Source organism: Tupaia chinensis, unplaced genomic scaffold (genome assembly GCF_000334495.1).
Source record: "Tupaia chinensis unplaced genomic scaffold, TupChi_1.0 Scaffold000276_2, whole genome shotgun sequence".
NCBI lineage: Eukaryota > Metazoa > Chordata > Mammalia > Scandentia > Tupaiidae > Tupaia > Tupaia belangeri.
This window is the reverse complement of record NW_006159759.1, coordinates 4,164,425-4,191,636: the sequence shown is the minus strand read 5'-3', so window position 1 is coordinate 4,191,636 and position 27,212 is coordinate 4,164,425.

Genomic DNA, 27,212 nt, shown 5'->3' with positions numbered 1-27,212 from the left:
GACCTGGCGGTTTAAATTCACACCAGGCATGTGTATGTGGTTGCCTAAAATCCTGAGAGGATACTAGAGGAGAAGGGATTGCAGCATGGCCATCCCCCTAGGGGGTGATGTCTTGCTTTCTGTCTCTCTGTCTCTGTCTCTCCAGAGAGTGCATGTGTCCTATAGCAAAAATCTCTAAAACAAAACTGACAATTAAAAGGATAAATAGTACCACAGTTATGATAAAAGATATTATCATCTTCTCTCAGTAAGTGATAGAATGAATAACTAGACAAAATTAGTAAAGAGAGTACATATTGAATAATACTGCTATGAGTTGAATGTTCGAGTTCTTCTAAATTCATCTATTGAAGTCATAATGAAAAGTGAAGTTTGAGGGTAGGAACTCTGGGAGGTAATTATATCTGGAGAGTGGAGCTCCCATGAGATTAGTTTCTTACTAAGAGACATGAAAAAAATCATCTCTACTCTCCACCACAAGAAAATATAATAGGATGATGGCCATTCCTAGCTCATACTCCCTAGTCTCCAGAACTGTAAGAAACAGATATAGATTTCTATAGTGTAAGCCACTCAGTCTATGGTATTTTGTTATAGCAGCCTGGTCTAAGACAAATATTATAAAACACCTTGATCTAATTGATATTTATGAAACACTACGTTAAACAATGAAAGAATATACACTGCCTTCAAATGTATCTGGCAGAATCAAATGTTTCATAAATAAGTTCATTTATTTTTTTATTAAACAGAGTCAGACAGAAAGAAAGAATGAGAGTCAGAGACACACGCACCCCTGAGAATCTTCATAGCATAATCTATCCCTTGTCTCAGGACAGAATTAGATCATAGGCACATGCATGCACAGATTGGCCATGCTCAGGGAAGGCCCAAACACAAGCCAAGAACCCTGCCCATGTGTGTCCTCCTGTGTTACTTCTGGGTCATTGCCTTGCTCCTATAGCTTGAAATATTTATATGAGAAAAATTTGAAAATCCAAAACCAGAAACTTAAAGATTTCAACTTACTAAGCAAAAAATGTAAGAGCAAAGTAACAAATAAAGTAATACAATAATAAAATTAAGAGCAAAATTTAATAAAATATAGATTTACTTTACAAGAAACTAGAAAATGGTAACTTCCTATTTTGATATCTGCACAAAAATCAATAAACTCCTACTTTAACTGATAGAGTATAAGAGAAAGAACACAAATCACCAATTTAGAAATAGAAGAGGTTATCACCAATAATTCTAGAGAAATTAATTATTAAAAAATAAAAATTATGAATAGCTTTATATAATTAAATGTGCTACTTCTAATAAAATTGACAATTTTCTTGAAACACAAGATATCCAAATTGCTGTAAGAAAAAAATTTTAAAATTTGAGTTAGCTTTAATTTTTAAGGGAATTTATATTAAGTAACTGACCAATTAATATATGAAAGCAATAATCAACTTCAGAGAAAAGCAAATAAAAATAATATCTTTTATAATGTCAAAAACAAGGATTGGAAATGATGTGTAGAATAAATGTATTTTCAAATATTGAAAGTGAATGAAGTCATACAACCAATTTGTCAAACAGTTTGCTAAATATTTGAAAAGTTTATATAAATTTACCATGCAACATAGCCATGCTACTCCTAGGTATTTCTCTAAAAAATAATATATACATCCATGTAGGTGATTGAATGCTCTTACATTATTAATAAAACTAGTCAATGACTGGAAACAAATTCCATATATCCCAGAACATACCCAATAACAAGGAACAAAACATGAAAAGATGCAAAACCACAAATGACTCTCAGAATTCTGATGGTAGGGCAAAGAAGTGAGATGAGAAAGAATATATTATATATAATTGCATTTAAATATAAAATAAAATAATGAGAACTCAATTAGTGACAGAAATTTGCTGCCTGGTGACAGAGTCATAGGGTGAAAAGGAGTCCAAAAGAACATGGCAAGTCTTTAAAGGTTTTGCAATTATTCTGTATCTGAATTGTGGTCATGGCTTTATGGATGTAAGTGTATGTCAATACTTAACAATGTTTACACTTTGGTTATTTGCAGTTCATTGAATGTCACTTACTCTTAAAAGAAAATTTTAAAGTAATTAATTTATGTGAAACATTGCATTCTTCACTCAACACATTCCCTGCTATCTTTTCTTTGTGAATTGTAACTTCCTACCCCATCATGATCAGTTTGTCATGCCAATTTATTCAGTCAGAGAAAAGTGGGCAAAAGTAATACGTGCCACTTCTAAGCAGGAGCTTTTAGCACCACTGTCTAGTTCTGTCATTGCGTTTAGTCTCATCTGTCTTTGAATCAAATTCACACAGCATGAGGCCAACCCTGAGTTCTAAACTGAGTTGGCACCAAGAGACAAAGATCCATAAAAGACACATAATTTTGCAAAAAGTAAATATTTAGTGTACTATACCACTGATAATGGGTGCTGTTATACCATAGCATTGCATAGAAAAATGTCTCAAAAAATCAGATCTTCAATACTTAAATTTTAATAGTAGAAATATACTCTCTCTATATACATACTAGAGCATACTAGATTTCAAAATACGAGTTGCTAAAAAATTTAGAGAGTTTTTTTTTTCTATTATGGTAGAAATGATTTCTCTGGCATTTATGAAAATGATATTCTAATCTTCTTTTGTACTTACTAAATATCTATCAAGTAAATCTATTAATGACATAATTATTTAGTTTATTCATTTATAAAACATGCTGATTGAGGGAGATATCACTAAAATGTTTGTGTACTTTAAATTTTAAGAATATACAAGTATTACAGAAAAATAAAATTTCTAAGGTTTAATACTAGAATAATGAATATGACTTACTTTATATCAAAATCCAATTAATACTTTCTGTCTTACCATCTATCTTTGCTTTTTCTTAAATGACAAACAATTTTGGAAAGTAGTAAGCATAGTTCACGTGAAATGTATACTAACTGTTAAAGGAGCATCTCTCCTTATTGTTTAATATGTTCTCAAGAGTGTGTTAAATTTTGGGATTGGTAGGTGGTGTGGTGGTTAAAGGCGCTGGACTCCCACATGGCTGACCATGGTTCAAGTCCTGGATCTGGCAGCTTGCTTTCTCACTTTCTCTCTCTTTCTCTTTCTCTCTGTGTCTCGCTCTAGTCAAATTTAAAAAATAACAATAATAATAAATAAAATAAAGGAAATAATTCTTTGTTAAAAAAAGAGTGTGCTGGGAACAGCAGTTCGCGTAATGGCTATGTCGCTGGACTCCCACGTAGTCGACCACGGTTCGAGTCCCGGCCCCGGTGGCTTAAACTCATGCCAGGTGCATGTGTGTACGTGCCCAAGATCCCGAGAGGAGAATGGAGGAGCAGGGATTGCGGCACGGACATCTTCCCTGGGGAGTGATTTCTTGCTTTCTCTCTCTCTGTTTCTGTCTGTCTGGCGAGTGCACACGCCCTGTAGCAAAAACCTCTCAAAAAAAAATAAAAAAAGAGTGTGCTAAATTTTAATTTAGCATGATATCTAAAATGTCTGTTTTTGCTCATCACAATTATTACTTTTCATGAAAATTATTGATTACTAATTTCTTAGATTGTATTTCATAGCTGATATTACATTCAGTAAATTTTGTGTATAGTGTATTTGATCTGTAATAATTCTATGCATTATTATTTTCATTTAGAATACTATATGTTGGGGCTAAAAGGAAGAATAGTGGTTTAGGCACTGGATTCCCACATGATTGACAGCAGTTTAAGTGGTGGACCCAGCAACTTGAAACTCAGGCCTCAGGCCAAGAGTGTTTGTGCCCAAAATACTGAGAGGAGAATGAAGGAGAAGGCATTGTGGTGTGGCCATCTCCCCTGAACGGTGATTTCTCAGTTTTCGGGGCTGTCTCTCTGGCAAGTACACACACCCTGTAGCAAAAATCTCTCTAACCAAAACTGAACAAACAAACAAAAAAACCCTGTACATTAAAACTATGCTAAAAACTGTAAGAAAATACTAATAATTTCCAAACATTAAAGGTTTTAAATGTCTGAGATTTTTTAAAGCATGTTCATGAAAGATTACACACGTCTTCATTTTTATTACTATTTTTTTATACATTCAGCTACTGTCTATCATTATGACCTGTAAAATGAATTTTCCCAGAGTGATCACACTGCTCCGGTCAAAGATACAATCACATAGATCACCATCAACAGACAATCCTCCATTTTTGTGTCCCCCATATGTCTTGCTGTTTAAGACTCTGGAGTTTATTTCTCCAAGTATACCTAATCCTACTTTTTACCTCTATTTTCTTTCATCTAAAACCTCCAAATGTAATACTCTGATTCAAACTTTCTGTTCTATGCAAATCAGTGAAAGCTAATAGATACTGGAAATACAGAAAACTATGGGGAAAATAATGTAAAAGTCTCCTTTTTTATAATTCATAATTTTTTTAAAGTTTACTTATCTTATTCATGATACAGCATGTGCATAAGAGAGAGGGAATGGCATTCTTGACATGGTCTTCTGCCCCCCCACCCCAGGCCCCCTTTCCTGGGTCCTCTAGTATGTTGAATGTGCACCCAGCAGGCATATTTTCAAGCTGACCCTCATCTCTCACAGGAGACAGCTATGTGGCTTCCAGCACTGCCATTCAGTTTGCTACCTACTACCTCAGCAGGCTGTGCCACATAGAATCTGTTTTGAAGTGACTGAGTAATAGCGCATTTTTCTCTTATCAAGGTGGAGTTAAATGTATAAGTCACAGCTTAATTGGAAGGAGAATTTATACTGAATTAAGAAAAACAATAATCCTTTGAAACTTAAAAGCTATTTTATTACTACCTCCTATTAAAGCATTGCTTTTTTATGTCATAGGGGACTAAAGAAACTGTAAGTAGCATCTTCCCTTGAGGGTTAAAAAAACTCTTTTAACTTATACAATAAATCAATTCATTCCGTCCCAGATATCAAAGAGCAATAAGAAATAAAGCTAAGAATGCAGGAAGGATATATATATATATATATATATACACACACACACACACACACAGAGACAACAGAAACAAAGTGAATTAGAAACCAGTCAAATTAATAAATGCAAAAGGTATATTTTCACTAATATAAAAATATATAAGCCTTTTGCTAGCATAAGTACAAAAGAAGATAAGTATATACATACAAAACAGTACATTTCTCTGATAAACTTATAAATTAATGTATGACATTTACAGATAAACTTATAAATTAATGTATGACATTTACAGAAATGTACAAAAACATGATTATATGTAAGTCTTCTCATGACAACATCTAATCAATAGCTTTCTCCTCTTTTGTAGAGAGGAACACCATATCAATACAAGAGATTAATTTTTCATAGATTACATCTAAATGCTATCATCAATAATATAATTTTATGTTCTTTTTTCATATAACAGTAGTGTATTTACTGCTGCATATTATTACATTGCAAAAGCATATAGCAATTTAGTAATCTAGTCACTTTTTCATCATTTGAGTTTTTTCATTCTTAAGATCACTATTAATATTCTGTATAACTTCTGTCATACCTTATTTAATATACTCATTTTGTGACTATTGCTAGGGAAAAAACTGATCTGTTACAGAGTACACACATGCATGCAGATGTCTGAACCTGAGTTTGGCAACTTCCAGTAATTTAACAAAAATTTTGGCCATTATCACTTCAGAATACCTTCAAATCCATGTTCTCTAACTTCTGAGACTTTAATTATATACGTTAAATTGTTTGAAAGTATTCAACTCCAGGAAATGGATAAATCTGAATCTAAATGTATAATCATTTGAAAAATATAAAGTGGACATAGAACTTTATTCATGATAAAGATGACTGAAGAATTTGAATCTTGAAGGGTATAGTCAGTTATGGAATGACCCTGGTTGAATAACCAAGGAGAATGAAAGGCCTTTGTAAATATAACAGTAATTCCAAAAGTTAAAATATTTTAAAATCTTTAACAAATTAAATAACAGAATTTTTAAAATCCTTTATAGCAGGGGCCAACAGATAGCATGGCGGTTAAGATATTGGACTCCCACATGGTCAACAGCAGTTCAAGTCCTAGACCTGGAGTATTGAAAATTACATGGGACACATGTGCATGTATGTCTAAAATCTCAGGAGAAGAATGTAAAAGAAGAAATTTCAGCATGACCATTCCCATTGCGGGGGTGGGTGGGTGGTGATTTCTCATTTTTCTTCTCACGGCCCTTCTTTCTCTCTCTCTCTCTCTCTCTCTCTCTCTCTCTCTCTCTCTCTCTCTCTCTCTCCCCCCCCCCCCCCCCCCCCCCTGTGTGTGTGTGTGTGTGTGTGTGTGCCGCTCTCCCTCCCTCTCCCTCTCTCCCTCCCTCCCTCTCTCCCTCCCTCTCTCTCTCTTTCTGTGGTGAGTGCATGTCACCTATGGCAATAAAAAGAGAAAAAATTCTTTATGACAATATATATTAAAAAGAAATCAAATAGTGTTTTTTTGTGTGTAAAAAAAAAATCAAAGAATCTAGGATTGAATTAACTGAACCAACAAAGTGGACAAAGATATAAGTTATAGGTCAGTATAAAAAAATCAAATCAAATCTATTTCTATATGCCAGAAACAGAAAAAAAGAAAATGAAAATGTGAAAATATTTAAAATAGGATGATTTATAAAAGAGTGTATAAAACATAAATAGGTAGTAATACATCAAATAAAATCTTTAAGATCTCTAAGATACTATTGAGAAAATTCTTAAAGAAGACTTAAAAAGAGATATGCATGTTCATGGGCTGGATTTAAGTATGTCACATCCTAAAATTGATCTACGAGAAAGTGTCAATGTACATAAACATGAACATTTTAAATTAGAACATGACTCTATAATTTTAACAGAAATTCAAAAAACCATGAGTATAATGTTGAACAAAGAACCAAGACACAAAATATACACTACATAATTTCCTTTAAAGCAAACTGAAACACAACAAAACAAATCTAAGAGTATAAAAGCTCAGGATAGTAATGATTAATATCTAGGGTGCTGGAACATTGTGACTACAAGGAGGCAGGAAATGACTTTGTGTGGCTAGTAGTGTCTGTTTATCAACGTTTATGCTTTTTATTCATGTAAGTAACTTTGAACTGTAGAATTATATGTTTACTTTTCTAAATGTATATGTGTTTAAATACAATGTACGATGGGAAAAGGGGGAACAATTCTAAACTCTATTAAAAATTACATAAAGTGAAAAAATATAGGGCAGAAATGAAAATGTTCTATCCTTTGCTTATTTTTATTTACATATGCATATGTATTCACAAAGACAGAAAAAATATCTTTTGAATATGTGTTTTAAAGTGTATGAAATGAGACAAATGAATTTTTATGGCTTTTTTTTTTTCTTTTTGGTTTGCTTTTAGCTTTCTCTCTTTTCACCAGAAAGAAAACAAGGGAGAGACAGAGAGAGGGAAAATGTGGAAGCACCTCCGCAGTGGGGATGACCATTCCACAATCCCTTTTCCTCTGTTCTCCTCTCACGACTTTTGGCTATGCATGCACATGAATGGCATATTTTCCAAGCTGCTGTGTCTGGGATTGACCTGCACAGAAGGCCATGTGGGATCTAACCACCTTAATCACCATGGCACCAGCTGGCTTCCAACAGATTAAATTTTATTACAGCTTTGTTGAGCTATAATTCACATATCATAAAATTCATGAATTGAATAGGAGTACAGTAAACTAAAGATAAGTTTCAGGGTTGAGGAAGTTAATGGAGATATGGAGTCCTACTGGCCAGAAAAAGCTTGTTAAACTCTCTAGGCATTCGGCAGAAGCCCATGAGTGGTTCCTCCTTAGGGGGAACTAGACTAGCTCTTATGAAGGCTATTAATATTAAGGTTAACACATCTTGTAACCAAGCTTCAACCATTTATAAACTATTAAAACAAACTCAGTACTTCTTAAAGGAAGATAAATAAACTTGGAGCAGTCAAGCATCCACAATGTCTTGTATATAATCAAATGTTTACATATGGAAAAGCTAAAAAAAAAAAAAAAAAAAAAGAAAGAAAGAAAAGAAAAATCATTAACAGAAGAAAGAAAAATAGTTAATAGAAACCAATCCAGAAACATCCATCTATTAGAACTAGGAGGACAGTATTTTAAACTTTTGTGTGAAGAAGGAGTATGTCTAGGGACCAGCAGTTAGCGTAATGGCTATGTCACTGGACTCCCATGTAGCCGACTGCGGTTCAAGTCCTGGACCCGGTGGTTTAAACTCACGCTGGGTGCATGTGCGTGTGTGCCCAAGACTTCTCTCTACCCATATCCTCTGAGAGAGAAAGAGAAATTCCTTGAAAGGAATTCACCACACTGCAATTCCCCACTCCTTCAGCCACCCAGGATGATGGACACATGAAAATTCGTTCAAGTTGACCTGGGATTCAAACTAAGGCCCTATAAAACAACTCTACTATTATGCAGTGAAGTCCCGCTACCCCTGCCACCACAGCTGGGCCCTAATTTGAAGTTTTAACTCAACTTTCCAGATAAAGAATCCTAATAACATAAATGCTGTTGAGGAAAATGATTAATGAAGGAAGGAAGTAGCAAATATAAATATGGTTTATGTATAGTTTTCCTTATTGTGATAAATATTTATTTATACTTATCAACCCATTTTCTTCTCCTTTAAATTTCACTATAACTATTTTAGTAATATTAGTACTGGTTAACAAAGAAAGGTGGCATGAGAACTGAACAAGAAAAAGGGACCAGCAGTTAGTGTAATGGCTATGTTGCTAGACTCCCATGTAGTCGATGGCAGTTCGAGTCCCAGACCCGGTGGCTTGAACTCACTCTGGGCGCGTGTGCCTGCGTGCCCAAGATCCCGAGAGGAGAATGGAGAAGGGACTGCGGCGTGACCAACCCCCCACGGGGGTGATTTCTCTCTTTCTGTCTCTCTGTCTCTCTCTTTCTGTCTCTCTGTCTCTCTCTTTCTGGTGAGTACACGTGCCCTATAGCAAAAACCTCTCCAAAAAAAGAAAAGGAAAAAAAAAAGAACCGAACAAGAATAAGTAATTAACATAATTAACCAGAAATAAAGAGATTGCTTCTGCTTTAGGGGGAACATGTTGAGAATATCTTCATATTTTAATCAACTATGACACAACAGAGCTTATATACAATAAAAAAACTCAATTTGTGTGTTCATTTACTCTTTATTCTGTATTCTTTACTGTCTATAACTTCAGTAGCACTTAAGCATGATCCAAAGAAAGTTAGTTTGTTTATTTATATATATAATTTACTATATATAATATATATATATAATTTACTATAGACTTTAGCTTCTACTGTATCTTTGTATATTCTATCAAAATTATGTGGAATGTTTTAGAGTTATTTTCAAGATCACCAGCATACCATGCCAGTGAAGACTATAAAAATAGAATATGTTTTTGGAGGTAAGATATGCACTGTTTAAAATTTTTCATAATTTGTATGTAAAAAAAAGCCAATTTGTATAATTTTTGTAAGAAATATCTGTCTTGATAAAAATGAAATTTACCTATTTTAGAGATGTAATTTGATCATTTTTGACAAATGTATAGTTGTGTAACTATCACCATAATCGACCAATGAATACTTTCATCACTATAAAAGTTTCTTCCTGGGGCCATGGTGGTTGGGGCTCTGGACGCTCACCTTGTCAACTATGGTTCAAGTCTTGGACCTGGTGGCTTGTTTTTTCACTTTGCCTCCCCTCCCTATTTCTTTTCCTCCCTCCCTGCCTCTCTCTGGGGAGCACACATGCCTTATAGCAAATTAAAAAATAACTAAAATTAAATTAATTATTTTTAAAAATAATTTTTAAAAAGTCCTTTTTTTTTTATCTCTAATCAAGTAAACTGTCCAATCACAGGGGAACAGGTAGTATTCTGAAGGGAGAATAGATGAGAAGGGACTGCAGCATGGCCATCCCCCTGATGCAGGTGTGACCAGCCTCCCTTTGGGGGTGATTTCTCACTCCCCCCTCCCTGTCCTTCTTAGGCCAGCACACATGCTCTACAACAAAAGATTAAAAATGAACAAATCAAAACTGTCCAATCACAAGTTTGGGGAACATATTTTTGCTTTCTATCATTTTTATTTCCAATTTTCATGCCATTTATTTTTCATATTTTCCCTATTAAAATGGCCAAGACATCTAGTTCAATGTTGAATAAAAATGCCAGTGTGGCTGTGTTTTGCCTTTTTCCTGTTTATAATGGGAAAGCATCTAGTCACTGTTATAATGGGAAAGCACTGGTAACTATTAAATGTGATATATGTGATATTAGCTTTAATTCTTTAAAAAAATTTTCCAGGATTACCTTTATCTTTTTTTTTTTTTTTTTTTGAGAGGTTTTTGCTATAGGGTGCGTGCACTCGCCAGACAGACAGCGAGAGAAAGACAGAAAGCAAGAAATCACCCTCCAGGGAGATGGCCATACCGCAATCCCTTCTCCTCCATTCTCCTTTTAGGACCTGGGCATGCACACACATGCGCCCAGTGTGAGTTTTAAGCCACCAGGTCTGGGACACGAACCGCGATCAACCACATGGGAGTCCAGCGACATAGCCATTACTCTAACTTCTGGTCCCCAGGATTCCCTTTATCAAGTTAAAGAGGTCCCCTTATATTTCCAGATTTCTGAGAAGATATTTTGTTTTATTTTCATTATTGACTTGTGTTTTATTTTTAAATCATGAGTGAATGTCATTTAAAAAATCATTTTTAAATGATTTTGCTTTTATAAAGAATTGTCCTACATAGTTGCCAAGTAGTTGCTGGGTGAGGGTATACTTGCACTTGATACACTTTCAGTATGCCTCCCTAACATATATGTATCTCAAACCTATTCCATCAACTGTTTAAACAAATTATCTACACAAAGGAAACCTTAACATTGTAGCTCCTCACTTCTAAAATTCTTCCCTCCTTTCCTTGCTTTATTTTCCTCCAACCCCAGCACTTATGAGCTTGTGATACACTGTACAACTTCTCCCACTAGAATGTGTGCTCCAGAGGAAATGGATACATATTTTAAACTGGATTTACAACCTTTTGAGGAACAATTGATATATTGTATTTTCAGTAAGTGATCATTTATTTACACTTCATTAATTTTTTGCTTGGTAATATTCAAAAAGTGCATACAATGAATCATATAATAATCCCTTACACAGAGTAGCAAAAGAGTAGTAGTATACTTCTTTTTCATTACATTTATACCCAAGATAAAGATTTTTTCCTACATGCAAAATAGAACTTTAATTTTGAAATTGTAACTATTATTAAAATTTCTTTCCTTATCTAAAATTCAGCTTTTCTTTTAGATATTAATTTTATATTGTTTACAATTAGTAGTCCCCAATTATTTTAGCATCAGGAACCAGTTTCTTGCAAGACATTTTTCCCACAGAGCCAGGGGGAAATATATCAGGACCATTCAAGTGTACTGCATTTATTGCGCACTTATTTCCATTGTTATTACATTGTAATACATTATAAAATAATTATACAACTGACCATAATGCAGTATTTGTAGCCACTTTCCAAAGCTAACTTCACTGCCTCAGCTCTATCTCAGATCATGGGGCACTGGGTTCTCATAAGGAATGAACAACCAAATCCCTCCCATGCCAACTTCACACTAGGTTTCCTGTTCCTGTGAGAATCTAATGCCAATGCTGATCTGACAGGAGGAAGAGCTCAGGCAGTAATATGAGCTATGGGGAGTGTCTGTAAATATAGATGAAGCTTCCCTGACTCACCCACCACTCACCTCCTACTTTGCAGAAAAGTTACTAACAGGACACAAACCAGTATTGGTCATAGCCCAGTGCTTGAGACCACTAGTTTACATTTTTTCACTTTCAAAATACATATTGCAAATGCTAGCTTATATATATATATTTTTTTTTGAAGAGGTTTATGCTATAGGGCGCGTGAGCTCGCCAGGCAGGCAGAGAGAGACAGAAAGTGCTTGAGACCACTAGTTTACATTTTTTCACTTTCAAAATACATATTGCAAATGCTAGCTTATATATATATATTTTTTTTTTTAAAGAGGTTTATGCTATAGGGCGCGTGAGCTCGCCAGGCAGGCAGAGAGAGACAGAGAGATAGAAAGCGAGAAATCACTCCCCAGGGAGAATGGCCATGCCACAATCCCTTCTCCTCCATTCTCCTCTCGGGATCTTGGGCATGCATGCACACACGCCTGGTGTGAGTTTAAGCCACCAGGTCCAGGACTTGAACCATGGTCGACTACGTGGGAGTCCAGCGACATAGCCATTATGCTAACTGCTGGTCCCAACAAATGCTAGCCTATTTAACAAACTGTTTGTAAGATTAGTTTATATAATATTAAATGCCAAAGCATTTCCTCAATTGAACGATTTACTTTTTAAAATTTTATCTACTGATAACACTACAGATGAGGAATTTCTGATTAAAATTTTACTTAACAATAAAACAATCTTACCTGAAAATATTATTAATAATTGAGATAAATTCAAGTTAATTCCACTAATGATAATAATACTGATTTTGTGTATTCTTTTAGTATTTTTATTTTATCCTTATACTAACCTAATAAAGAAAATACAGTAACTCGATTTCTAGACACTTTCTATATATATATATATGTATATGCACACATATACATATATATATATATAAGTGTGTATATATATATATATATAAGTGTATATATATATAAAACTTAAAAAACAAAAACCTCAACTCAACTCTATAGGGTTGGCCTTTGGCACTGTGCTTGGGGTGACTGAATCTCACATGGTTGGCCTTAAGTTTTGAGTTGAGTTCTGGCCTGGGAACTTTAAAAACTTGTCAGATGCATGTGTGTGGGTGCCCAAAATCTGAAAGAAATGGCCATTCCCCTAAGAGCTTAATCTCTCTCTCACTTAATCTCTCTCTCTCTCTCTGTGTCTTTCTCCCTATCTCTGGTGAGCATGTACCCACTAGTAATTTTTTTATAAAAACAGTAAATAAATAAAATCAAACAAAATCAAACCTCTATAATATGGCAGAGGTGGCTCTAAACAACTGGTCCTCTTATTCTAAATACAATTGTTCTCTATCAGAGATGCCTCTACTGTCTTGAGAATTCATGATTAAACTATTTTATTGAATTCATGGGTAGTTCTATTGGTCTTCACATTCTAGACTCTTTTAAGTAGTAGTCGTAGGCATTGTTTGACCTTACCACTAATTAAGCATGTTGTATTAGTTATCTATTGCTGTTTAACAATTATCATCTCAAGCTTAGTAGTTTAAAACAGCACACATTTATTAGCTCACAGTTTCTATGGGACAAGAGTTTGAGCATAGCTTGGTTATGTAATTTGCTCAAGTTTACAAAGCCATAATCCCCATGTCAGTTGGGGATTGAACTTCTTGAGGTTTGATTAAGGATGAACATACTTCCAAGTTCACATGGTGGTTAGCAGCATTAAGTACTTTGTGGGGTACTGGGAGGTCACCCAAGGTTCTTACTGATAAAGCCGCTTGCTTTCATCATAACCAGTTAGGGAGAGTCTCACCTGGGAAGATGGACACATAATTACATACATTCCATTGCCTTTATCATATTCTATTTGTTGTAAGAAAGTCACAGATCTCACACCATTCAAAAGAAGACAATCATACAAATACATGTCTATGCTACTTCTGAGTCAATTCGCTCAAAATATTAGGAATATAATAAATGGATACAAATAATCTGTGGTAAACGTGAAGTGTTTTAGAAAAATGAAGAAAACAAAGCTAAGCATGAATTTCTCAAAACTAATAAGAAAAAGGATAGTTGTGAATAGAAATGGAAGCTTCTATTTTCCTACCTATTTCTATCTGACTTCATTTCATAAATATCTCATGGATATAGCAAAGAAAGAAAAATAAAGTGAGCATATAAATTACCTGCTATTGCCATGTCAACTGATCACAAATTCAATAGTTCAAACTGATATGCCTTTATTACCTCATATTGTGTAGTCAGCCATCTGGGCCCAGCACAGCTCTGTTGGTTTTCTGATCCAGGTCTTACAAGGCAGAAAATCATGCATTAGTAAGACTGTATTTCTTTTTGGGTGCTCCAGAGACAGATCCCCTTACAAACTTACTCAAGGGGTTAGCAGAATTCAGTTTAATGTAATAGTAAGATAGAGATATCCATTTCCTGACTGTTGATTAAGAGTTGTTCTCAACTAAAAGAAGCCATCCATATTCCTTGGTTTATGTTCACCTTCCTTTATCTTCAAAGTCAGCAACCATGGTCTAGTCCTTCACATGCTTTGAAAGTCTCTGAAAACTCCTTCTACCTCCTTTCTTCTCAGCTTTATATTAGTGAAAGCTCTTGTATTTTAACAACTCATGATAATAAACTGAGCCCAGTAAGATACTCTCCCTGTCTCCACACCATAATTACATCTGCAGTTTTCTTCTCAGTCTAACCTATTTAAAGGTTGTAGGGATTAAGGAAGACTATCTTTTGGGGTGGTATTTTTTTTGTCTATCACAATAAGCTGCAAAAGACACAAAATTCATGATAAGATTTCCTTTGCTGTAAGAAAAAAAATGTTTTATTAATGTGTTGTCCCAAAGGGAAGTATAAATTAATAATCTAAATGCATGGCAGAGATTCAAGAGCTTTTAGCTATAATCTCACTTTTATCCAAGAATGTACACCTTCTCCTGAATCTCATTTCACTATACCTAACCTCAATGATAGTATTATTTTAGGGCAGTTAAAATTAAACGTGATTTCAAAGCTTTCTGGCATCCAGTATCTAATCTTTGAACAATTCTTGAATTTAGGAGAAAAATGTCAAGGAGGCACAAAATCTTTTCATGCAAAATTATCTACCAGATTGCCAACTCTGTGACCATCAATATTTCACAAATGCAGTGCAAAAACTATTGCTCTAAGGAATTGAGAGGTGATTGCTTATTTTTTGGAAGTTTTGTTTCATCTGAGTCCTTAAAGCATCAAGTGGTCCTGAAGGAGTTGACAGCTTTTTTGTATTTGTATTTGATGAACTCTAAGTGTGCTCAGCAACTGTATGACACTTCAGGATATGCTTCCCAGGACAAAGTACTCACTGATCCTGAGAACGTTGTCAACAAACAGCAATAATAATGGATTGTTATTTGAATGCTTCCTATATGAAATATTGTGCTAAACATTTTCATGAAGTACCATACTCAGTTCTCATTGAATACTAGGCACCATTATTATCCTAAGTTCGAATATGAGAAAACTGAGACTAAAATGTTAAAATTTGTTCTATTGTGGCCAGGTGGTGATGCAGTGTAATGCGAATGAATCCACATGGGAAAGGTACTTACTAGGTTTGTACCCCGGAAGGTGCATGGGTACACCGGATATACACTGTGAGTATCTCTGATAAAATCCAGGTGAGAATTTCAGCATGGGGTCCCTGTTGAGAGTGCCAGTCTGTCTGTCAATCAATCAATCAATCAATCAATCAATCAATCAGTGTCTCTCTCTCTTGCAGAATAAATACATAAACTTAAAAAAAAATTCAGTGTGTTACCTAGTAGTGTCAGGTTTCAAATAAGTGGCTATTTTTAGCACCTAGAGTTGATATCTAGGAATTTATTTTCTATCCTCCACAAACACACATGTGCACATGCACATACATACACAATGTATGCCCAACATCCAAGAAAGGTCACACCACCAGTGCATGTTCTAAGACGTCAATATTTGTCCAAGAGATCATAGAGCCCTGATCCTTAAGGTCAGCATGATTCTAGAGCCATTAACAATGACTGGTTTTAGAGATTCTAAAACTTTAGTTTTTATTTTTTTATTTTTTTTTTAATGAAACATTCACATTCATGATTTTCATTTCATTCTGTTTTAGTGAAGTGAAGTTGTGCTGCTACTTTAGGCAGGATGTCTGATTATACCAATTTAGCTGAAAGTAAAGCCATGATTAAGATACGTTGATAAGGCAAAACACTGTAAATTACAAATTAAGTCATATCACCAGTTCTATAGATTATGGGTGCCATAAGGGGCATTTTGTTAAAAGAGATGCTAAATGAGTTCCTGAAGGTTTGAAATATTTGGGACAAAATATACTGGCTGAACTCCAAGATATCAGATAATTGAACTTAGATCCTTTACTGGGAGTAATTAGGCCTAATTTGCATAGGTAAGGTCATTTGAACAACTTTCTGGTGGAAAATAAAACTAATTGAGATTAATGACTCTTAAATACATTGCTTCTCTACTTAGCATATCAAGGCAATATTTTCTAGAGAACAGAAAATACTTCAGGAATTGTATTAGAAAAATAGAATAGGCTTTTTATTCTTTCATTCACTTAAGTACATAACATTGTTATAGGTTTCTAAAATATACATCTAATTGTTTACAAAATAATTTCAAAAGTCTTACAAAATGACCAATTTTTATATTCAAAAAAACTCAATCGCATTATTTTCTATACTCATTCATTCTTCTCTATAATCACACTGTATTTTTAATATGTTATCCTAACAAATTTGGATGATTTTTACCTCTTTTAGAAATGAAGATGATGGGGGATACATGTGCTGTTATGGTGGAGGTGATGGGGCAATGACAGTCTGAGTCCCAGACCTGGGGACTTGCTTTCTCTCTCTCTCTTTCTCTCTCTATCTCTGGTGAATTAAAAAAAATAAGCAAAACAAAATAAATAATTTGTTTTTTAAAAAAGATTATGTTTAAGGAAATGACTTACTTGTTAAATTTACAATTAATAAATAGTCAAGCCAGGATTTGAAGCCAGGTCTTTTCAACTCCCTAAATGATTTCAAAACCTAAACAAAAATTAAACAGGATTGGATGCCTATAAATTACCAATACATATAAATTAATACACTGCTATTTCTTGGTTGGTGTTTTATGTCTTATCAAGTTAAAAATAGTAGATAGAATGTATGTATTTGTTCTGGGGTGCTGCCTAGATACACAAAGCCACAGAAAAATTAGAATATTTCTTATAAAGAACTGCATCAAGATCTTATTTTTGTCAAAAAATCCAATAGTGATTGTGAAGAAAGAGAGGATAATGGATTTGTTCTAGCTAGAATTTTTGTTTAAGTATGAGATTTAAACAAACTTGGTTTTTCTACAACTGTTGTTCATGAATTAACCTGTTACTAATTCATCACACTCTAAAGGTAATTGACAATTAAGACAAATTATGTCTATTAGTTTGAACTTGGACTGCAAATTCCGTTTCATAGATTAGACACAGCCAAGCATATGACATGTATGATTAAATGAGACTATGATTAAAAATCAAAAGAAATCTCAACATTGGCCTACTGCACTGTTAGGGGTTAAGTGTGTCTCTTCAAACTTAGTATGTTGAAGCCCTGACCTTTAATACTTCAAAATACAGCAGAATTTGGAGACAAAGCTTCTAAAGAGCTAAGAAAAGTAAAATGAGGTTGTTAGAGTGGGCCCTAATCCTATAAATATTGTCATTTTAAGAAAAGGAGATTAGGACAGAGAAAGAGAAATCAGACGTGCAAAACCATGAGAGGAACAATTATGTGAGGACCCAGCAAAGAGCTACCCATCTGCAAACCAAGGACAGAGATTTCAGAAGACATCAAACTTGATCATAACTTGATCTTGAACTTTTGGATTTTTAGGACAAAGAGAAAATAAATTTCTGTTGTTTAAATCAGAATCTTTGGTATTTCATTTTTGAAGTCTGAGCAAATTAATTCATACCCCCTTCTCTTTAAAACAGTTAAACTTCTTTTCATATGTAATTGGTAATTACACACGTTAGCTTCTACAGAAAACTAAATGAAAGCATTTACTTTATAAAATTTGTGAGGATGCTCATCATTATGTTCTTAGTAAAGAAAAACATTCAACTCAAAATGGCAAGATTTTCAGCTGTTGATTTCTTTCTTTATGGCAATGTGAGATTGCCATTGTCTAGTCATTCCTACTATTTATATCCAAATATTTCTTGCCATACTCTGATCATTGTAGGTTTGGTGTTAAATTTGGCTAAAGATGACCATTCCTAGTCATGGGCCAGGAGGAAATGGGGAAACCAAGAAATTTTGGGTAAGGAACGCAAACATTCTCAGAGAAAATGAAAGTCATTTTTGCATCTCAAAAGAAAGCATTTCAATGATTTGTTGCTACATTTTTAAAACCTCAAAACATTCAATTGCTTAAAATGAACAAACATTTATTATTACATAGTTTCTGTTGGTAAAGTACTCAAGTACTCTAAGCTAGGTTTATTTAGCTCAAGATCTCTCATGAAGGGAACCAGCAGTTAGCGTAATGGCTATGTCGCTGGACTCCCATGTAGTCGACCGCGGTTCGTGTCCCGGACCCGGTGGCTTAAAACTCACACCGGGCGCGTGTGCGTGCGTGCCCAAGATCCCGAGAGGAGAATGGAGGAGAAGGGATTGCGGCGTGACCATCCCCCCTGGGGTGTGATTTCTCGCTTTCTGTCTCTATGTCTCTCTGTCTGCCTGGCGAGCGCACGCGCCCTATAGTGAAAACCTCTCAAAAAAAAAAAAAAAAAAGATCTCTCTTGAAGGTGAAATTTAGATACTGTGGAAGGATACACGTTCAAGCTTATTGAAGTGACTTTTGGCAGAATCATTGGTAGAAGACATCAGTTCTTTGCCCTATGGTTCTTTCTCTAAGACTACGCAAAACAAGCAGCTGGCCTCTCTAAGAGCAAGTACACGAAAAACTGGGAGACAATGAGTTAAATATGTCACCTATTTTCGGGGCCAGAAGTTGGCATAACATCTATGTCTCTGAACTCCCATGTAGTTGAACTCCCATGTAGTCGACCGTGATTCTAGTCCCAGACCCCATGATTTAAACTCACAGCGGGTGTGTGTTTGCTTGTAGGCCCAAGATCCCGAGAAGAGAATGGAGGAGAAGGGATTGAGGTGGGGCCATCCCACCTGGGGGGGGGATTTCTCACTTTCTGTCTTTCTGTTTCTCTCTGTCCTTCTGGTGAACACATGCACCCTGTAGCAAAAACCTCCCACTCCCCAAAAAAAGTCACCTATTTTCTGTAATCTAGTCTGAAAACTGACATCCCATTACTTTTATAATATTTTCATTGTGATCAAGTCACTAGCCCACATTCAAGAGAAGGGGATTATTTAAATTAGTAAATAGCACCTTAACCAGGAGAAGGGATTGTGGTGTGGCCATCCCCTCTAAGGGATGACTGATTTCTCATTTGCTCTCTCTCTGGTGACCACTATGTCAAAAAGCAAAAATCAATTTTAAAAAAGTGTAAATAGCAGGACATGGGGGGTTTTGAGGACATTAGTGGCTGACTAACACAAATATAATATTTTAGATTCTTGTAATCTTCCCAATATTGTTATGTAAATATCACATTAAGTTTGTAGTTTCAGTCTAAAAGAAACCATTTCACTTATAAACACGTTCTCCAATGTTCATAATTACTAAAAATGCTAATAAATATCTAAATTCTCCAGGTTGTAATCAAATGGTCCACCAATGCATTAAGGTAATATATGCAATAAAGAGTTAGAATTTCTAAAAAAATACAAATTTGGTGCTCATTCTGATACTTCACAGAAATCCTCATAAGTATAAAGCCTTTATTTTCTGTATATCAAGGCAGAACTTCCTGTCTAAATTTTAAAGAATTTGAATTAATAAAATCATATCAATATTTTATGACTATAAATTCTTCCTTTTCCTTCCTTTCTTCTCTCTCTCTCTGTTACTTTCTCTTTTCTCCCTCCTTTCTTCCCTCCTACATTTGTCTTTGTTTTTTCTTTCTCTTATAAATAAAAGACTTAAACATGTTCTACCAATTTTCTTGACTGTTGTCATATCTGGAAAAATTAATCAAAAACTCATTAACAGCAACAAAATATTCAGAAAGACTTCTAGCATGGTACAGACTAACTTCCGTATGCAGTACCATCCTCACATTATGACTCACATGGCAGAATACTAGGAAGTCATGAACTTGTATAGAATCTGTGTAGACCATTTGCTCTCTAAAGTTCTTCATCTTTAGTACCATATAATTAAAGCAAATGCAATAAAGGGCTAGTCAGTGGCCTGTGGTTAAGGCTGCTGGTTCCCACATGGCTGACTGCGTTGTTCAAGTCACAAACTTGGAAGCTTGAAAAACACACTAGGCATTTTTGTGGATGTGTCCAAAATAATAATAAAAAGTATTTTCATCAAGTGCATTATTAGTTTCTTTTCTTTCTCTAAAATTATTTATGATGAAATGGTTGAAATATATCTTACATAATTTATTAAAATGGAGCAATATGCAATAATAGGTCTTGAAAATGTATTATTCCTCACTAATTGAAACTTTGCACCCCTTTGTCAACATTTCCCCCATTCCCACTTGATCCTCACAGCTTCTGCTAACCAGCATTCTACTTTCTACTTTTATAAATTCAACCTTTCCAGATTCTATATATAAGTGAGATCATGTGGCACTTTTCTTTCTGCGCCTAATCAATTTCGCAATTATTTCACAAGTATTTGTCAACTAATAATAAAACTTTTAAGAAACAACAAAGGAAAACTATCTTGTCTACACCATAAAAAGAGAGTAAGGTTACCACTAATGTATGAGTATACACAAAAGACCAGAGGAAAACCAATGGGACCATCGATAAATGAGTCTATAAGTAATAGAGAAAGGATTATAAATAATTATAGAAAGGATAAAGGTTAGAATAGACACAAAGGAAAAATAGGAGTTTCATAAATGTACTGGACAAGGAGATAGAGTTATTATTTTTAAAGAATTATTTTATTTAACTTTATTTATGCATTCATTTATTTTAATTTGAGCAGAAAGGGACAGAAGAAGAGAGAGAGAGAGAGGGACAGTGAGAAAGCAAGCCACCAGGTCTGGGACTCAAACTGTGGTCAGTCATGTGGGTGTCCAGAGCCCTTAACCATTATGACACCTGCCGGCCCAAGAGAGAATTATTTTATATGAAGTACAGACATTCATGTATTTACTAGATTACCTAAAATAACATCATGAAATAGTTCTGAAGCTTTCCTATCACAGCAGTTCTAACCTATGAAATCTAATGGTGTGATAATGATATATATCTATGTTTTAAAATTCAGGGATAATGACCTCTATATAGATATTATTAAAGATAATGTGTGCTATTTCTATTTACATATGTTATATTCTCATATTAATCTGTTTCCTAGAAACAAATTAGTACAGTAATTTTAATAACTGAATCAAAGAAATAAAACAATAAACACTATAGGTCAAAAACCAGTTCATGAAAACGATTTTAATTAAATGGTATGAAATTATATTTTCATCAAGTGCATTATTAGTTTCTTTAAAATAATTTGTATAATTCACTTTTAATCTGTAGCTTTAATATTTTGATTAAATTATATAAATTGTTATCTAACTATAAAACTTCATATGCCATTCAAAATGCAATTTATGTCCAATTAAAATATGTTTAACTATTTTAATGAATAAATTGATTGTCTAATAAATTAAACATACTCTTTCTCCTTAGTTTCTGGAAAATTTTCAATGATTCATTAGGATATTTTCAAATAACTTTACATCCATCCCTCTCAAGTACTTCTTTCTCCTTCTCAACTTAGTGCAGTGGACCCCTAAAGACCAACATATAATGTATTTTTTTTATAAATCTATAAATTTTGAAAACATAGTACTTATGATCTGGGCTTCTGAGACATTAATAATATTTTATTGATCCCATATTACATATTTTGTTGTGTTTTAATTACAACAATGGAAAAACTGTTTGCAATGTTTATTTGTCAGACTAAGAGGTACCAGATGTTTGAAGTAAAAAACATCCTGAAGATATGTGGGTTATCAAAAATAATTAGAATAATAATAATAATGATTGGGGAAAACATAGAAAAGATATTGAATGTTGAAGTGGGGAGATTAATGTCTCTGTACTGACTGACATGCATGGCATTCCCTTTTGAAAAAGCAATGTAATACACTGTAAAGTTATATGTCATCCAATGTAATATAAAGAAGATTATGATTATAATAAAAAAAAAGATATGTGGGTTATCTAACATGTATTTAAGAACTGTGATTCAACTTTTGCCTTCTTAAGCAACTTGTATTCCCAGGAGTGGTTTAACAGTGACTAACTTCTTTCATTCAAAATAGGCAAGGATAACTGACAAAACAAACTCATATGTTGAGGTAATTATAAAAAGCATTCTCTTTTAATTTTTTCAGTGTGAAAGTACAAAATAATAAATGTTAATAACAAAATGGATAAACTACTTGATGAAGTCATTGTAACTTCAAGCACTAAATTACAAATTAGGCTAATGGACGCACCACACAGCAGATCTTTCATGTGTAACACTATAGGCCTGCACTCTCTAGCTCACTCAGAAGCATACTGAACTGTAGAGCTGGAAGCCATATGCTGACAATAGTTCAAATTCCTGGCTAGAGCAGTTAGCCTGAATAAGTGTCACATGTGTGAGCCTTTGTCCTGGATCCTGGCAAATTGGAGGCTTGAAGGAAGAGGACTGCTCTGTAACTAAGTCCTGTGGAGGCTATCCTCCCACTCCCTTAAGTACATGTACTCTATCATGACTAGCAAAATAAAATCCTCTTATACAAATATTTCATAATGGGCAAGTATGAACTTTGAAGTGAGACAATAAGTAAAACTGAGCTAGCCCACTGACCTGGTTGTGCCCCTGCAAGTTACTGAACTAATTTGAAGTTTAAGTTTCTCATCAGTAAATTAAGAACAACATAAACTATGTAAAACCTGTTGTAGTGATAAAATAGCACATATAATCATTTGGACCAATATGTTTCAAAGCAATAATACTATTTTTCAACAAATACCAACATATCAAGCACTCGCTATATACTTAGCAACATTTAATATAAAAACATATAGGTAAATACATATGTATTCCTCAAATTCTTATAACTTGTTTTATGACTAAAAACAGTAAACCCACATATGTTATGTAACAGTTGCTGGTAAGACTTTGTAAGATTAAGTGGGGGAGACTGACAAAGTAAAGAAAGATTAGGATAGACTATATGAATTCAGGTGAAAAAGTGCCCACGCTTTCTGTGTGTGTGTAACTTTTTAAGGTTCCAAGGTCTGTGAAACAATTAGCTGCTGGGAACTTCTCAAATACCAAAACTAAACAGATGCTACATATCAACAAGAGGAAAGATAAATCATAGTCAAATGAGAAGAATAGCAGGTATTTTTCTTAGAGGTACCTGTTTAATACATGATGAAATTCACATGGCAGAAACCTACTCAATGCAGAATGGTAGGAGGCTGATATGACACCTTGACACTAGAAATTTTTTTACTTCTAATATCTGACAGTATAGTGGAAAGTCTAAAATGGACATTAAATTCTGTGTGAATATATCTAGGAGGCCACCCAATTCAAAATTCAGCAGAGATGGACTGTCTAGTGCAAGCAACAGTAATGTCACTTCTGAGCTGATGTTACAATTTTTTGTAAAAACTTACATTTTTAAATTCATGCTTGTATATATCCACTATCATAAAAATGTATAGGTGAATTCTTAGTTGTAACACATCCACATACTTTAAGGACAACTGGTGTCAGTTAGTTAATAGTAAATTAATTTGTTAATATTTTAATAATAATTGTAAGTTATATATTATTATTAATTTTGGACCTGTTTTAAGTTTGAAGTCCATTTTTTTCTGAGCTGCATATTTTAATTAATTCTATACATTTTATTTTAAATTAAATATTAATATTATTTTCAAGCTTTTAAATTGTTTAAAAATAGCCAATTAAAATAACTATTATTTATTAATTTTATTTATTCTTTTATTTTCTAGCACATATGCCTACCAGAGAGAGAGAGAGTACGTGAGACAACAGGTCCAGGTTCAGGACTCAAACTGCGGTTGGTCATGTGGCAGTCCAATGCCTTAATCACCATGCCACCTGCTGGCTCCCCAACAATAGCCATATTTTTTAAGGCAAATTATTGACCAAAAATTATTTGCACTTGCTTAGTATAAATTCATATTTTTGTCATAAACTTCCACCAGAAAACACATAGAATACATTGGATGCTAAAACTGATTTAAAATAGGAAACCAATAAGAAATTAGTTTAGTAACCTCTATATCAACAATCAAAATTTAAGTTACCTCATAGTTTCATTGAGTTACTTTTTACATTTGTTAAGGTTTTCCAGAAAAACAATTCCAATAAGATATAGATAGATACTAAAAGATTTAAATAGATACTAAGAGATTTATTACTAGGGTTTGACTCATGGGAAGCAGAGACGTCCTGTGAGCTACTGCCTGTGAGTCTCAAGAAAGTCGCTGATGTGTTTCAGTTCAAGATCAGAGGCCTGAGAACCATAGGAGCCAATAGTGTAAGTCCTGCTCTGAGTTTAAAGTCTGAGAACTAGGAGACCTATAGTATAGGTCCGGACCTGAATCTGAACACTCCATAATCAGGGTGCTGTTGTCCAAAGGCATGAAAAGATGCTGTCCCAACTCTATAAGAAAAGAGTAAATTCACCTTTCCTCCACTGTTTGTTCTATTTATGGCCACAATAGAAGGAATGATACCCATCCACACTGGTGAGAGTGACTTTTACCCATCCTACCAATTCAAATACTAATCTCTTTCAGAAACATACTCACAAACAGGTGTCAAAATAATGCTTTACCAGTTTTCTGAGCATCCCTTAGTCCAATCAAGTTGATACATAAAAGAGACTATCACTCTTTAAATAAATACTGTTAATTCAAATTTAAAATTATTGATTAAATATGCAATTCAATACTTCCACTCAAATATAAATTATACATTTTCAAGATACCTATGCTTATCATAAACTAGATCTTTTACTTACTAAAATTAATGACACTGGGCTAACATTATTTTATGATTAATCTTTCTTAAAAATCACTAGAAATATTAATAAAAATTGTCCAATGGATTTCATAAATATTTACTAATGATTATTGCATATGCTATAGCATTATTTTAAACAGTACATGTTTTATTGGCAAATTTATCATTTTAAAACTTTGTTGCTGGAGGACAAAATATTAAGTTGATAAGAAATGTGATATGAATTATGTAGAGCAGCAATTCACTGGCATTCTAGTAAAAGGGCAAAAAAAGGACATGGAAATTGAATTATATAAGTTTCTTCCCCTTCATTACTCTATATCCCCAGCAAAGGCCACTCTGTCCCCACATACACAAGGTTGCCAAGAAAGTCATTAGGTATTTTTCCATGTTATTCAACCCAAAAATGCATCATGACTTTCTAGACAGCCCAATAGATTTTAAAAAGGTGAGGAGCACGGAGAACCATGTTGCATTGATGACTCAACCTCTATGTGGGGACAGAGTTTATCTCCAATGTTGGAAATAAATTCTATGCCTAAGCTGAGTATCTATGAAAATAAATTTGCAACAGAGCATCACATCAGTACCACCTTCAATTCTGTTTGACTTTGTATAATGTGGACTCTTGCCTTGCTTTACCTTAGCTTCAGGTACTAGCTTTGTTTTCCTTTTCCACCCACATGCTGAAGTGTCTGTTGTCGCTCTTGCTTAGCAAGTGACCCATTAAGAAACACAGCTAAAAGACATATAACTAAAACTAACTCATTTATTAAGAGATCATTCTTTTAAGACAATCTCTCTAAAAGACCATCAGCTTATATTAGTTACCATCAGAATTATAAGCCTAGGTCATCTGCAATTGTTTATTCTCACTTAACACACTTTGTATATCCTTCTACTAGACACTATCTTACATGTATCTTGGGAATACATACCTCCTCCATCTTAAATCACACCAAGCCCTCAGAAACTCGTAAGACATTGAGTTATTGGAAAAGTCATGATGCATTTTTGCAAGGAAAACAGAAAAAATATCATGACTTTCCTGACAACTCAATATTATCTGAAAAGTATTTATTCTTCAAAGTTTACTAAGTTGTTTTTGATATAGTTGAATCCAGGGTGCCCACTAAGAACACTAGACTGGTCTCCTCAAAGTGATACTCATATTTTTCTTCCCCGTAGTACATACCAGATGGTCCAAAGGTGTATTAGTTTTTTCTATGCCTCCTCTTCATTTATCCTACCCATGTACATACTCTTTATTTATTTATAATTTTCAAAAATCTGATTGATTCAGAGTCTTTTGTCATGATTTTAGTATTAATGGAAATGATATTGCCAAAACCTCTGTCTCTGCTCCTTTTAGCTCATCACTTCTGAAGACCATTTTCTTTATCTCTTCTCAGCCTCTTATCCTTCCTTTGGTCATTTTCTGTCTACCAACAATGAAGTCTAAGTATACCACCTCTGAAAATAGTATTTCAAGCACCTCTTTATCTCAGTAGTACCATCTAACATTTTAGCTATCTTTTACTTCTTTTATCATGTTAACATTTTTTTCAAATTCTTGGCAACTTTGACCATTACTCATTATTACCTTATATTCTTTTTTTCACTTGACCATATTTGTTTTTAAGTCTATTAATATAGCAATTTAATTGCAAGTACTCTTTCTTATATAGCTAGCCCCTTTCCCTTCATGACAGTTACATCTAAACTAAAAAATTTATCTAAATTATAGGATGCAGCAAATTAATTCACACACCCTTCTCTAGCAGAACAGGTGAAAAACAGCCTGTGTCGTCACCCTGTGCAGCATGCACTTAGGTCTACACCATCTTAGATTTTTTGCATTTATAGGGACACACAATTATACTGACTGAAATTTTAAAGCTACATGTTTCTAGTGGACTTTTTAGACTAATACTATTTTACTCTGGAGGTTTAATTTTTAGTCAATGATCTTGCTTCTTACTTTTCTAAGAAAACAAAGACAACCTGCTATTCATAAAAAGCTATCTTTACTTTGAAAGTTATATACCCATATAGTTGATCTTTTCTCCTTTTCTGTTGCAGAAAAAAAAAAAAAAAAAAAAAACCCAAACAAAAAAACCAAAAAAAACCAACGAATTACCTAATC